Source organism: Heptranchias perlo, unplaced genomic scaffold (genome assembly GCF_035084215.1).
Source record: "Heptranchias perlo isolate sHepPer1 unplaced genomic scaffold, sHepPer1.hap1 HAP1_SCAFFOLD_695, whole genome shotgun sequence".
Lineage (NCBI taxonomy): Eukaryota > Metazoa > Chordata > Chondrichthyes > Hexanchiformes > Hexanchidae > Heptranchias > Heptranchias perlo.
In genome coordinates, this window is record NW_027139724.1 from 91,994 (window position 1) to 104,140 (window position 12,147).

Genomic DNA, 12,147 nt, shown 5'->3' on the forward strand with positions numbered 1-12,147 from the left:
TTAAAATGTTTCCAATCTCCTTTCGTGTGTCCTGGTAAATTGGTCCTGCTAATTTCGTGTAGTGGGCTGTATTATTAAGCTGTCTGTGAGCTTCAAGTAGATACTGTTGCCTATCCATGATCACTATACTACTGCCCTTATCTGCTGGTTTTATGATTATATCTAGATTGTTTCTAAGTTCTATGATTGCCCGTCTCTCTCTTCCAGTGAGGTTTTGCTTGTCTGTCTGTTTAGGGATTTTTTCAATTTGTGATTGAGTCTGTTTAATAAAGTTTAGGATTTCTGGCTCTATTTTATTGTTTGGTGGGGTCCATTCTGATGGTGGTGTAAAAGGTTGCTTGTCTGTTTCTGAATCGCTAAAGTAATCGGTCAGTTTTACTCTCCTGTAAAACCTTTTCAGATCTTCCTGAATTTGTACTTTACAATGTTTTGGGGTTGGAACAAATGTAAGGCCCTTGTTTAAAACCCTCTCCTGTACCTCTGTGGGGTTAAAGAGTTGGGATTAGGGTTAGGGTTAGGGTTAGGGTTAGGGTTAGGGTTAGGGTTAGGGTTAGGGTTTAAAATGGTGGGCAGAGGGGGGAAACGCCCTCCCTATGTTGTCTGCCTCTTGGTTCTGGCCCGCACCTCAGACTGTTGCTGTTGTCCAAATGAATGCACCTTGTGCTTTAGCTTTAGGCACTGCATTAGGGTTAGGGTTAGGGTTAGGGTTAGGGTTAGGGTTAGGGTTAGGGTTAGGGTTAGGGTTAGGGTTAGGGTTACGCTGCATTAGGGTTAGGGTTAGGGTTAGGGTTAGGGTTAGGGTTAGGGTTAGGGTTAGGGTTACGCTGCATTAGGGTTAGGGTTAGGGTTAGGGTTAGGGTTAGGGTTAGGGTTAGGGTTAGGGTTAGGGTTAGGGTTACGCTGCATTAGGGTTAGGGTTAGGGTTAGGGTTAGGGTTAGGGTTAGGGTTAGGGTTAGGGTTAGGGTTAGGGTTAGGTTTTAAAATGGTGGGCAGAGGGGGGAAACGCCCTCCCTATGTTGTCTGCCTCTTGGTTCTGGCCCGCACCTCAGACTGTTGCTGTTGTCCAAATGAATGCACCTTGTGCTTTAGCTTTAGGCACCATCCAGAGTTCCTGCTTGGCTACTACTGAATGTGTCCTGTCCTGCAGTCTTAAGTACCATCCATCGTTCCTTCTTGGAACACTCCGACCGGTTTCGCCATCTTGCGGCTCATCAGGGAGCTATAAACAAACAGACCAAGTCCTTAGTGCGTCACTTGCAAAAGTTAGGTTTTAAAATGGTGGGCAGAGGGGGGAAACGCCCTCCCTATGTTGTCTGCCTCTTGGTTCTGGCCCGCACCTCAGACTGTTGCTGTTGTCCAAATGAATGCACCTTGTGCTTTAGCTTTAGGCACCATCCAGAGTTCCTGCTTGGCTACTACTGAATGTGTCCTGTCCTGCAGCCTTAAGTACCATCCATCGTTCCTTCTTGGAACACTCCGACCGGTTTCGCCATCTTGCGGCTCATCAGGGAGCTATAAACAAACAGACCAAGTCCTTAGTGCGTCACTTGCAAAAGTTAGGTTTTAAAATGGTGGGCAGAGGGGGGAAACGCCCTCCCTATGTTGTCTGCCTCTTGGTTCTGGCCCGCACCTCAGACTGTTGCTGTTGTCCAAATGAATGCACCTTGTGCTTTAGCTTTAGGCACCATCCAGAGTTCCTGCTTGGCTACTACTGAATGTGTCCTGTCCTGCAGCCTTAAGTACCATCCATCGTTCCTTCTTGGAACACTCCGACCGGTTTCGCCATCTTGCGGCTCATCAGGGAGCTATAAACAAACAGACCAAGTCCTTAGTGCGTCACTTGCAAAAGTTAGGTTTTAAAATGGTGGGCAGAGGGGGGAAACGCCCTCCCTATGTTGTCTGCCTCTTGGTTCTGGCCCGCACCTCAGACTGTTGCTGTTGTCCAAATGAATGCACCTTGTGCTTTAGCTTTAGGCACCATCCAGAGTTCCTGCTTGGCTACTACTGAATGTGTCCTGTCCTGCAGCCTTAAGTACCATCCATCGTTCCTTCTTGGAACACTCCGACCGGTTTCGCCATCTTGCGGCTCATCAGGGAGCTATAAACAAACAGACCAAGTCCTTAGTGCGTCACTTGCAAAAGTTAGGTTTTAAAATGGTGGGCAGAGGGGGGAAACGCCCTCCCTATGTTGTCTGCCTCTTGGTTCTGGCCCGCACCTCAGACTGTTGCTGTTGTCCAAATGAATGCACCTTGTGCTTTAGCTTTAGGCACCATCCAGAGTTCCTGCTTGGCTACTACTGAATGTGTCCTGTCCTGCAGCCTTAAGTACCATCCATCGTTCCTTCTTGGAACACTCCGACCGGTTTCGCCATCTTGCGGCTCATCAGGGAGCTATAAACAAACAGACCAAGTCCTTAGTGCGTCACTTGCAAAAGTTAGGTTTTAAAATGGTGGGCAGAGGGGGGAAACGCCCTCCCTATGTTGTCTGCCTCTTGGTTCTGGCCCGCACCTCAGACTGTTGCTGTTGTCCAAATGAATGCACCTTGTGCTTTAGCTTTAGGCACCATCCAGAGTTCCTGCTTGGCTACTACTGAATGTGTCCTGTCCTGCAGCCTTAAGTACCATCCATCGTTCCTTCTTGGAACACTCCGACCGGTTTCGCCATCTTGCGGCTCATCAGGGAGCTATAAACAAACAGACCAAGTCCTTAGTGCGTCACTTGCAAAAGTTAGGTTTTAAAATGGTGGGCAGAGGGGGGAAACGCCCTCCCTATGTTGTCTGCCTCTTGGTTCTGGCCCGCACCTCAGACTGTTGCTGTTGTCCAAATGAATGCACCTTGTGCTTTAGCTTTAGGCACCATCCAGAGTTCCTGCTTGGCTACTACTGAATGTGTCCTGTCCTGCAGCCTTAAGTACCATCCATCGTTCCTTCTTGGAACACTCCGACCGGTTTCGCCATCTTGCGGCTCATCAGGGAGCTATAAACAAACAGACCAAGTCCTTAGTGCGTCACTTGCAAAAGTTAGGTTTTAAAATGGTGGGCAGAGGGGGGAAACGCCCTCCCTATGTTGTCTGCCTCTTGGTTCTGGCCCGCACCTCAGACTGTTGCTGTTGTCCAAATGAATGCACCTTGTGCTTTAGCTTTAGGCACCATCCAGAGTTCCTGCTTGGCTACTACTGAATGTGTCCTGTCCTGCAGCCTTAAGTACCATCCATCGTTCCTTCTTGGAACACTCCGACCGGTTTCGCCATCTTGCGGCTCATCAGGGAGCTATAAACAAACAGACCAAGTCCTTAGTGCGTCACTTGCAAAAGTTAGGTTTTAAAATGGTGGGCAGAGGGGGGAAACGCCCTCCCTATGTTGTCTGCCTCTTGGTTCTGGCCCGCACCTCAGACTGTTGCTGTTGTCCAAATGAATGCACCTTGTGCTTTAGCTTTAGGCACCATCCAGAGTTCCTGCTTGGCTACTACTGAATGTGTCCTGTCCTGCAGCCTTAAGTACCATCCATCGTTCCTTCTTGGAACACTCCGACCGGTTTCGCCATCTTGCGGCTCATCAGGGAGCTATAAACAAACAGACCAAGTCCTTAGTGCGTCACTTGCAAAAGTTAGGTTTTAAAATGGTGGGCAGAGGGGGGAAACGCCCTCCCTATGTTGTCTGCCTCTTGGTTCTGGCCCGCACCTCAGACTGTTGCTGTTGTCCAAATGAATGCACCTTGTGCTTTAGCTTTAGGCACCATCCAGAGTTCCTGCTTGGCTACTACTGAATGTGTCCTGTCCTGCAGCCTTAAGTACCATCCATCGTTCCTTCTTGGAACACTCCGACCGGTTTCGCCATCTTGCGGCTCATCAGGGAGCTATAAACAAACAGACCAAGTCCTTAGTGCGTCACTTGCAAAAGTTAGGTTTTAAAATGGTGGGCAGAGGGGGGAAACGCCCTCCCTATGTTGTCTGCCTCTTGGTTCTGGCCCGCACCTCAGACTGTTGCTGTTGTCCAAATGAATGCACCTTGTGCTTTAGCTTTAGGCACCATCCAGAGTTCCTGCTTGGCTACTACTGAATGTGTCCTGTCCTGCAGCCTTAAGTACCATCCATCGTTCCTTCTTGGAACACTCCGACCGGTTTCGCCATCTTGCGGCTCATCAGGGAGCTATAAACAAACAGACCAAGTCCTTAGTGCGTCACTTGCAAAAGTTAGGTTTTAAAATGGTGGGCAGAGGGGGGAAACGCCCTCCCTATGTTGTCTGCCTCTTGGTTCTGGCCCGCACCTCAGACTGTTGCTGTTGTCCAAATGAATGCACCTTGTGCTTTAGCTTTAGGCACCATCCAGAGTTCCTGCTTGGCTACTACTGAATGTGTCCTGTCCTGCAGCCTTAAGTACCATCCATCGTTCCTTCTTGGAACACTCCGACCGGTTTCGCCATCTTGCGGCTGCATTAGGGTTAGGGTTAGGGTTAGGGTTAGGGTTAGGGTTAGGGTTAGGGTTAGGGTATTAGGGTTAGGGTTAGGGTTAGGGTTAGGGTTAGGGTTAGGGTTAGGGTTAGGGTTAGGGTTAGTGCATTAGGGTTAGGGTTAGGGTTAGGGTTAGGGTTAGGGTTAGGGTTAGGGTTAGGGTTAGGGTTAGGGTTAGGGTTAGGGTTAGGGTTAGGGTTAGGGTTAGTGCATTAGGGTTAGGGTTAGGGTTAGGGTTAGGGTTAGGGTTAGGGTTAGGGTTAGGGTTAGGGTTAGGGTTAGGGTTAGGGTTAGTGCATTAGGGTTAGGGTTAGGGTTAGGGTTAGGGTTAGGGTTAGGGTTAGGGTTAGGGTTAGGGTTAGGGTTAGGGTTAGGGTTAGGGTTAGGGTTAGGGTTAGGTTTTAAAATGGTGGGCAGAGGGGGGAAACGCCCTCCCTATGTTGTCTGCCTCTTGGTTCTGGCCCGCACCTCAGACTGTTGCTGTTGTCCAAATGAATGCACCTTGTGCTTTAGCTTTAGGCACCATCCAGAGTTCCTGCTTGGCTACTACTGAATGTGTCCTGTCCTGCAGTCTTAAGTACCATCCATCGTTCCTTCTTGGAACACTCCGACCGGTTTCGCCATCTTGCGGCTCATCAGGGAGCTATAAACAAACAGACCAAGTCCTTAGTGCGTCACTTGCAAAAGTTAGGTTTTAAAATGGTGGGCAGAGGGGGGAAACGCCCTCCCTATGTTGTCTGCCTCTTGGTTCTGGCCCGCACCTCAGACTGTTGCTGTTGTCCAAATGAATGCACCTTGTGCTTTAGCTTTAGGCACCATCCAGAGTTCCTGCTTGGCTACTACTGAATGTGTCCTGTCCTGCAGCCTTAAGTACCATCCATCGTTCCTTCTTGGAACACTCCGACCGGTTTCGCCATCTTGCGGCTCATCAGGGAGCTATAAACAAACAGACCAAGTCCTTAGTGCGTCACTTGCAAAAGTTAGGTTTTAAAATGGTGGGCAGAGGGGGGAAACGCCCTCCCTATGTTGTCTGCCTCTTGGTTCTGGCCCGCACCTCAGACTGTTGCTGTTGTCCAAATGAATGCACCTTGTGCTTTAGCTTTAGGCACCATCCAGAGTTCCTGCTTGGCTACTACTGAATGTGTCCTGTCCTGCAGCCTTAAGTACCATCCATCGTTCCTTCTTGGAACACTCCGACCGGTTTCGCCATCTTGCGGCTCATCAGGGAGCTATAAACAAACAGACCAAGTCCTTAGTGCGTCACTTGCAAAAGTTAGGTTTTAAAATGGTGGGCAGAGGGGGGAAACGCCCTCCCTATGTTGTCTGCCTCTTGGTTCTGGCCCGCACCTCAGACTGTTGCTGTTGTCCAAATGAATGCACCTTGTGCTTTAGCTTTAGGCACCATCCAGAGTTCCTGCTTGGCTACTACTGAATGTGTCCTGTCCTGCAGCCTTAAGTACCATCCATCGTTCCTTCTTGGAACACTCCGACCGGTTTCGCCATCTTGCGGCTCATCAGGGAGCTATAAACAAACAGACCAAGTCCTTAGTGCGTCACTTGCAAAAGTTAGGTTTTAAAATGGTGGGCAGAGGGGGGAAACGCCCTCCCTATGTTGTCTGCCTCTTGGTTCTGGCCCGCACCTCAGACTGTTGCTGTTGTCCAAATGAATGCACCTTGTGCTTTAGCTTTAGGCACCATCCAGAGTTCCTGCTTGGCTACTACTGAATGTGTCCTGTCCTGCAGCCTTAAGTACCATCCATCGTTCCTTCTTGGAACACTCCGACCGGTTTCGCCATCTTGCGGCTCATCAGGGAGCTATAAACAAACAGACCAAGTCCTTAGTGCGTCACTTGCAAAAGTTAGGTTTTAAAATGGTGGGCAGAGGGGGGAAACGCCCTCCCTATGTTGTCTGCCTCTTGGTTCTGGCCCGCACCTCAGACTGTTGCTGTTGTCCAAATGAATGCACCTTGTGCTTTAGCTTTAGGCACCATCCAGAGTTCCTGCTTGGCTACTACTGAATGTGTCCTGTCCTGCAGCCTTAAGTACCATCCATCGTTCCTTCTTGGAACACTCCGACCGGTTTCGCCATCTTGCGGCTCATCAGGGAGCTATAAACAAACAGACCAAGTCCTTAGTGCGTCACTTGCAAAAGTTAGGTTTTAAAATGGTGGGCAGAGGGGGGAAACGCCCTCCCTATGTTGTCTGCCTCTTGGTTCTGGCCCGCACCTCAGACTGTTGCTGTTGTCCAAATGAATGCACCTTGTGCTTTAGCTTTAGGCACCATCCAGAGTTCCTGCTTGGCTACTACTGAATGTGTCCTGTCCTGCAGCCTTAAGTACCATCCATCGTTCCTTCTTGGAACACTCCGACCAGTTTCGCCATCTTGCGGCTCATCAGGGAGCTATAAACAAACAGACCAAGTCCTTAGTGCGTCACTTGCAAAAGTTAGGTTTTAAAATGGTGGGCAGAGGGGGGAAACGCCCTCCCTATGTTGTCTGCCTCTTGGTTCTGGCCCGCACCTCAGACTGTTGCTGTTGTCCAAATGAATGCACCTTGTGCTTTAGCTTTAGGCACCATCCAGAGTTCCTGCTTGGCTACTACTGAATGTGTCCTGTCCTGCAGCCTTAAGTACCATCCATCGTTCCTTCTTGGAACACTCCGACCGGTTTCGCCATCTTGCGGCTCATCAGGGAGCTATAAACAAACAGACCAAGTCCTTAGTGCGTCACTTGCAAAAGTTAGGTTTTAAAATGGTGGGCAGAGGGGGGAAACGCCCTCCCTATGTTGTCTGCCTCTTGGTTCTGGCCCGCACCTCAGACTGTTGCTGTTGTCCAAATGAATGCACCTTGTGCTTTAGCTTTAGGCACCATCCAGAGTTCCTGCTTGGCTACTACTGAATGTGTCCTGTCCTGCAGCCTTAAGTACCATCCATCGTTCCTTCTTGGAACACTCCGACCGGTTTCGCCATCTTGCGGCTCATCAGGGAGCTATAAACAAACAGACCAAGTCCTTAGTGCGTCACTTGCAAAAGTTAGGTTTTAAAATGGTGGGCAGAGGGGGGAAACGCCCTCCCTATGTTGTCTGCCTCTTGGTTCTGGCCCGCACCTCAGACTGTTGCTGTTGTCCAAATGAATGCACCTTGTGCTTTAGCTTTAGGCACCATCCAGAGTTCCTGCTTGGCTACTACTGAATGTGTCCTGTCCTGCAGCCTTAAGTACCATCCATCGTTCCTTCTTGGAACACTCCGACCGGTTTCGCCATCTTGCGGCTCATCAGGGAGCTATAAACAAACAGACCAAGTCCTTAGTGCGTCACTTGCAAAAGTTAGGTTTTAAAATGGTGGGCAGAGGGGGGAAACGCCCTCCCTATGTTGTCTGCCTCTTGGTTCTGGCCCGCACCTCAGACTGTTGCTGTTGTCCAAATGAATGCACCTTGTGCTTTAGCTTTAGGCACCATCCAGAGTTCCTGCTTGGCTACTACTGAATGTGTCCTGTCCTGCAGCCTTAAGTACCATCCATCGTTCCTTCTTGGAACACTCCGACCGGTTTCGCCATCTTGCGGCTCATCAGGGAGCTATAAACAAACAGACCAAGTCCTTAGTGCGTCACTTGCAAAAGTTAGGTTTTAAAATGGTGGGCAGAGGGGGGAAACGCCCTCCCTATGTTGTCTGCCTCTTGGTTCTGGCCCGCACCTCAGACTGTTGCTGTTGTCCAAATGAATGCACCTTGTGCTTTAGCTTTAGGCACCATCCAGAGTTCCTGCTTGGCTACTACTGAATGTGTCCTGTCCTGCAGCCTTAAGTACCATCCATCGTTCCTTCTTGGAACACTCCGACCGGTTTCGCCATCTTGCGGCTGCATTAGGGTTAGGGTTAGGGTTAGGGTTAGGGTTAGGGTTAGGGTATTAGGGTTAGGGTTAGGGTTAGGGTTAGGGTTAGGGTTAGGGTTAGGGTTAGGGTTAGGTTTTAAAATGGTGGGCAGAGGGGGGAAACGCCCTCCCTATGTTGTCTGCCTCTTGGTTCTGGCCCGCACCTCAGACTGTTGCTGTTGTCCAAATGAATGCACCTTGTGCTTTAGCTTTAGGCACCATCCAGAGTTCCTGCTTGGCTACTACTGAATGTGTCCCGTCCTGCAGCCTTAAGTACCATCCATCGTTCCTTCTTGGAACACTCCGACCGGTTTCGCCATCTTACGGCTCATCAGGGAGCTACAAACAAACAGACCAAGTCCTTAGTGCGTCACTTGCAAAAGTTAGGTTTTAAAATGGTGGGCAGAGGGGGGAAACGCCCTCCCTATGTTGTCTGCCTCTTGGTTCTGGCCCGCACCTCAGACTGTTGCTGTTGTCCAAATGAATGCACCTTGTGCTTTAGCTTTAGGCACCATCCAGAGTTCCTGCTTGGCTACTACTGAATGTGTCCCGTCCTGCAGCCTTAAGTACCATCCATCGTTCCTTCTTGGAACACTCCGACCGGTTTCGCCATCTTACGGCTCATCAGGGAGCTACAAACAAACAGACCAAGTCCTTAGTGCGTCACTTGCAAAAGTTAGGTTTTAAAATGGTGGGCAGAGGGGGGAAACGCCCTCCCTATGTTGTCTGCCTCTTGGTTCTGGCCCGCACCTCAGACTGTTGCTGTTGTCCAAATGAATGCACCTTGTGCTTTAGCTTTAGGCACCATCCAGAGTTCCTGCTTGGCTACTACTGAATGTGTCCCGTCCTGCAGCCTTAAGTACCATCCATCGTTCCTTCTTGGAACACTCCGACCGGTTTCGCCATCTTACGGCTCATCAGGGAGCTACAAACAAACAGACCAAGTCCTTAGTGCGTCACTTGCAAAAGTTAGGTTTTAAAATGGTGGGCAGAGGGGGGAAACGCCCTCCCTATGTTGTCTGCCTCTTGGTTCTGGCCCGCACCTCAGACTGTTGCTGTTGTCCAAATGAATGCACCTTGTGCTTTAGCTTTAGGCACCATCCAGAGTTCCTGCTTGGCTACTACTGAATGTGTCCCGTCCTGCAGCCTTAAGTACCATCCATCGTTCCTTCTTGGAACACTCCGACCGGTTTCGCCATCTTACGGCTCATCAGGGAGCTACAAACAAACAGACCAAGTCCTTAGTGCGTCACTTGCAAAAGTTAGGTTTTAAAATGGTGGGCAGAGGGGGGAAACGCCCTCCCTATGTTGTCTGCCTCTTGGTTCTGGCCCGCACCTCAGACTGTTGCTGTTGTCCAAATGAATGCACCTTGTGCTTTAGCTTTAGGCACCATCCAGAGTTCCTGCTTGGCTACTACTGAATGTGTCCCGTCCTGCAGCCTTAAGTACCATCCATCGTTCCTTCTTGGAACACTCCGACCGGTTTCGCCATCTTACGGCTCATCAGGGAGCTACAAACAAACAGACCAAGTCCTTAGTGCGTCACTTGCAAAAGTTAGGTTTTAAAATGGTGGGCAGAGGGGGGAAACGCCCTCCCTATGTTGTCTGCCTCTTGGTTCTGGCCCGCACCTCAGACTGTTGCTGTTGTCCAAATGAATGCACCTTGTGCTTTAGCTTTAGGCACCATCCAGAGTTCCTGCTTGGCTACTACTGAATGTGTCCCGTCCTGCAGCCTTAAGTACCATCCATCGTTCCTTCTTGGAACACTCCGACCGGTTTCGCCATCTTACGGCTCATCAGGGAGCTACAAACAAACAGACCAAGTCCTTAGTGCGTCACTTGCAAAAGTTAGGTTTTAAAATGGTGGGCAGAGGGGGGAAACGCCCTCCCTATGTTGTCTGCCTCTTGGTTCTGGCCCGCACCTCAGACTGTTGCTGTTGTCCAAATGAATGCACCTTGTGCTTTAGCTTTAGGCACCATCCAGAGTTCCTGCTTGGCTACTACTGAATGTGTCCCGTCCTGCAGCCTTAAGTACCATCCATCGTTCCTTCTTGGAACACTCCGACCGGTTTCGCCATCTTACGGCTCATCAGGGAGCTACAAACAAACAGACCAAGTCCTTAGTGCGTCACTTGCAAAAGTTAGGTTTTAAAATGGTGGGCAGAGGGGGGAAACGCCCTCCCTATGTTGTCTGCCTCTTGGTTCTGGCCCGCACCTCAGACTGTTGCTGTTGTCCAAATGAATGCACCTTGTGCTTTAGCTTTAGGCACCATCCAGAGTTCCTGCTTGGCTACTACTGAATGTGTCCCGTCCTGCAGCCTTAAGTACCATCCATCGTTCCTTCTTGGAACACTCCGACCGGTTTCGCCATCTTACGGCTCATCAGGGAGCTACAAACAAACAGACCAAGTCCTTAGTGCGTCACTTGCAAAAGTTAGGTTTTAAAATGGTGGGCAGAGGGGGGAAACGCCCTCCCTATGTTGTCTGCCTCTTGGTTCTGGCCCGCACCTCAGACTGTTGCTGTTGTCCAAATGAATGCACCTTGTGCTTTAGCTTTAGGCACCATCCAGAGTTCCTGCTTGGCTACTACTGAATGTGTCCCGTCCTGCAGCCTTAAGTACCATCCATCGTTCCTTCTTGGAACACTCCGACCGGTTTCGCCATCTTACGGCTCATCAGGGAGCTACAAACAAACAGACCAAGTCCTTAGTGCGTCACTTGCAAAAGTTAGGTTTTAAAATGGTGGGCAGAGGGGGGAAACGCCCTCCCTATGTTGTCTGCCTCTTGGTTCTGGCCCGCACCTCAGACTGTTGCTGTTGTCCAAATGAATGCACCTTGTGCTTTAGCTTTAGGCACCATCCAGAGTTCCTGCTTGGCTACTACTGAATGTGTCCCGTCCTGCAGCCTTAAGTACCATCCATCGTTCCTTCTTGGAACACTCCGACCGGTTTCGCCATCTTACGGCTCATCAGGGAGCTACAAACAAACAGACCAAGTCCTTAGTGCGTCACTTGCAAAAGTTAGGTTTTAAAATGGTGGGCAGAGGGGGGAAACGCCCTCCCTATGTTGTCTGCCTCTTGGTTCTGGCCCGCACCTCAGACTGTTGCTGTTGTCCAAATGAATGCACCTTGTGCTTTAGCTTTAGGCACCATCCAGAGTTCCTGCTTGGCTACTACTGAATGTGTCCCGTCCTGCAGCCTTAAGTACCATCCATCGTTCCTTCTTGGAACACTCCGACCGGTTTCGCCATCTTACGGCTCATCAGGGAGCTACAAACAAACAGACCAAGTCCTTAGTGCGTCACTTGCAAAAGTTAGGTTTTAAAATGGTGGGCAGAGGGGGGAAACGCCCTCCCTATGTTGTCTGCCTCTTGGTTCTGGCCCGCACCTCAGACTGTTGCTGTTGTCCAAATGAATGCACCTTGTGCTTTAGCTTTAGGCACCATCCAGAGTTCCTGCTTGGCTACTACTGAATGTGTCCCGTCCTGCAGCCTTAAGTACCATCCATCGTTCCTTCTTGGAACACTCCGACCGGTTTCGCCATCTTACGGCTCATCAGGGAGCTACAAACAAACAGACCAAGTCCTTAGTGCGTCACTTGCAAAAGTTAGGTTTTAAAATGGTGGGCAGAGGGGGGAAACGCCCTCCCTATGTTGTCTGCCTCTTGGTTCTGGCCCGCACCTCAGACTGTTGCTGTTGTCCAAATGAATGCACCTTGTGCTTTAGCTTTAGGCACCATCCAGAGTTCCTGCTTGGCTACTACTGAATGTGTCCCGTCCTGCAGCCTTAAGTACCATCCATCGTTCCTTCTTGGAACACTCCGACCGGT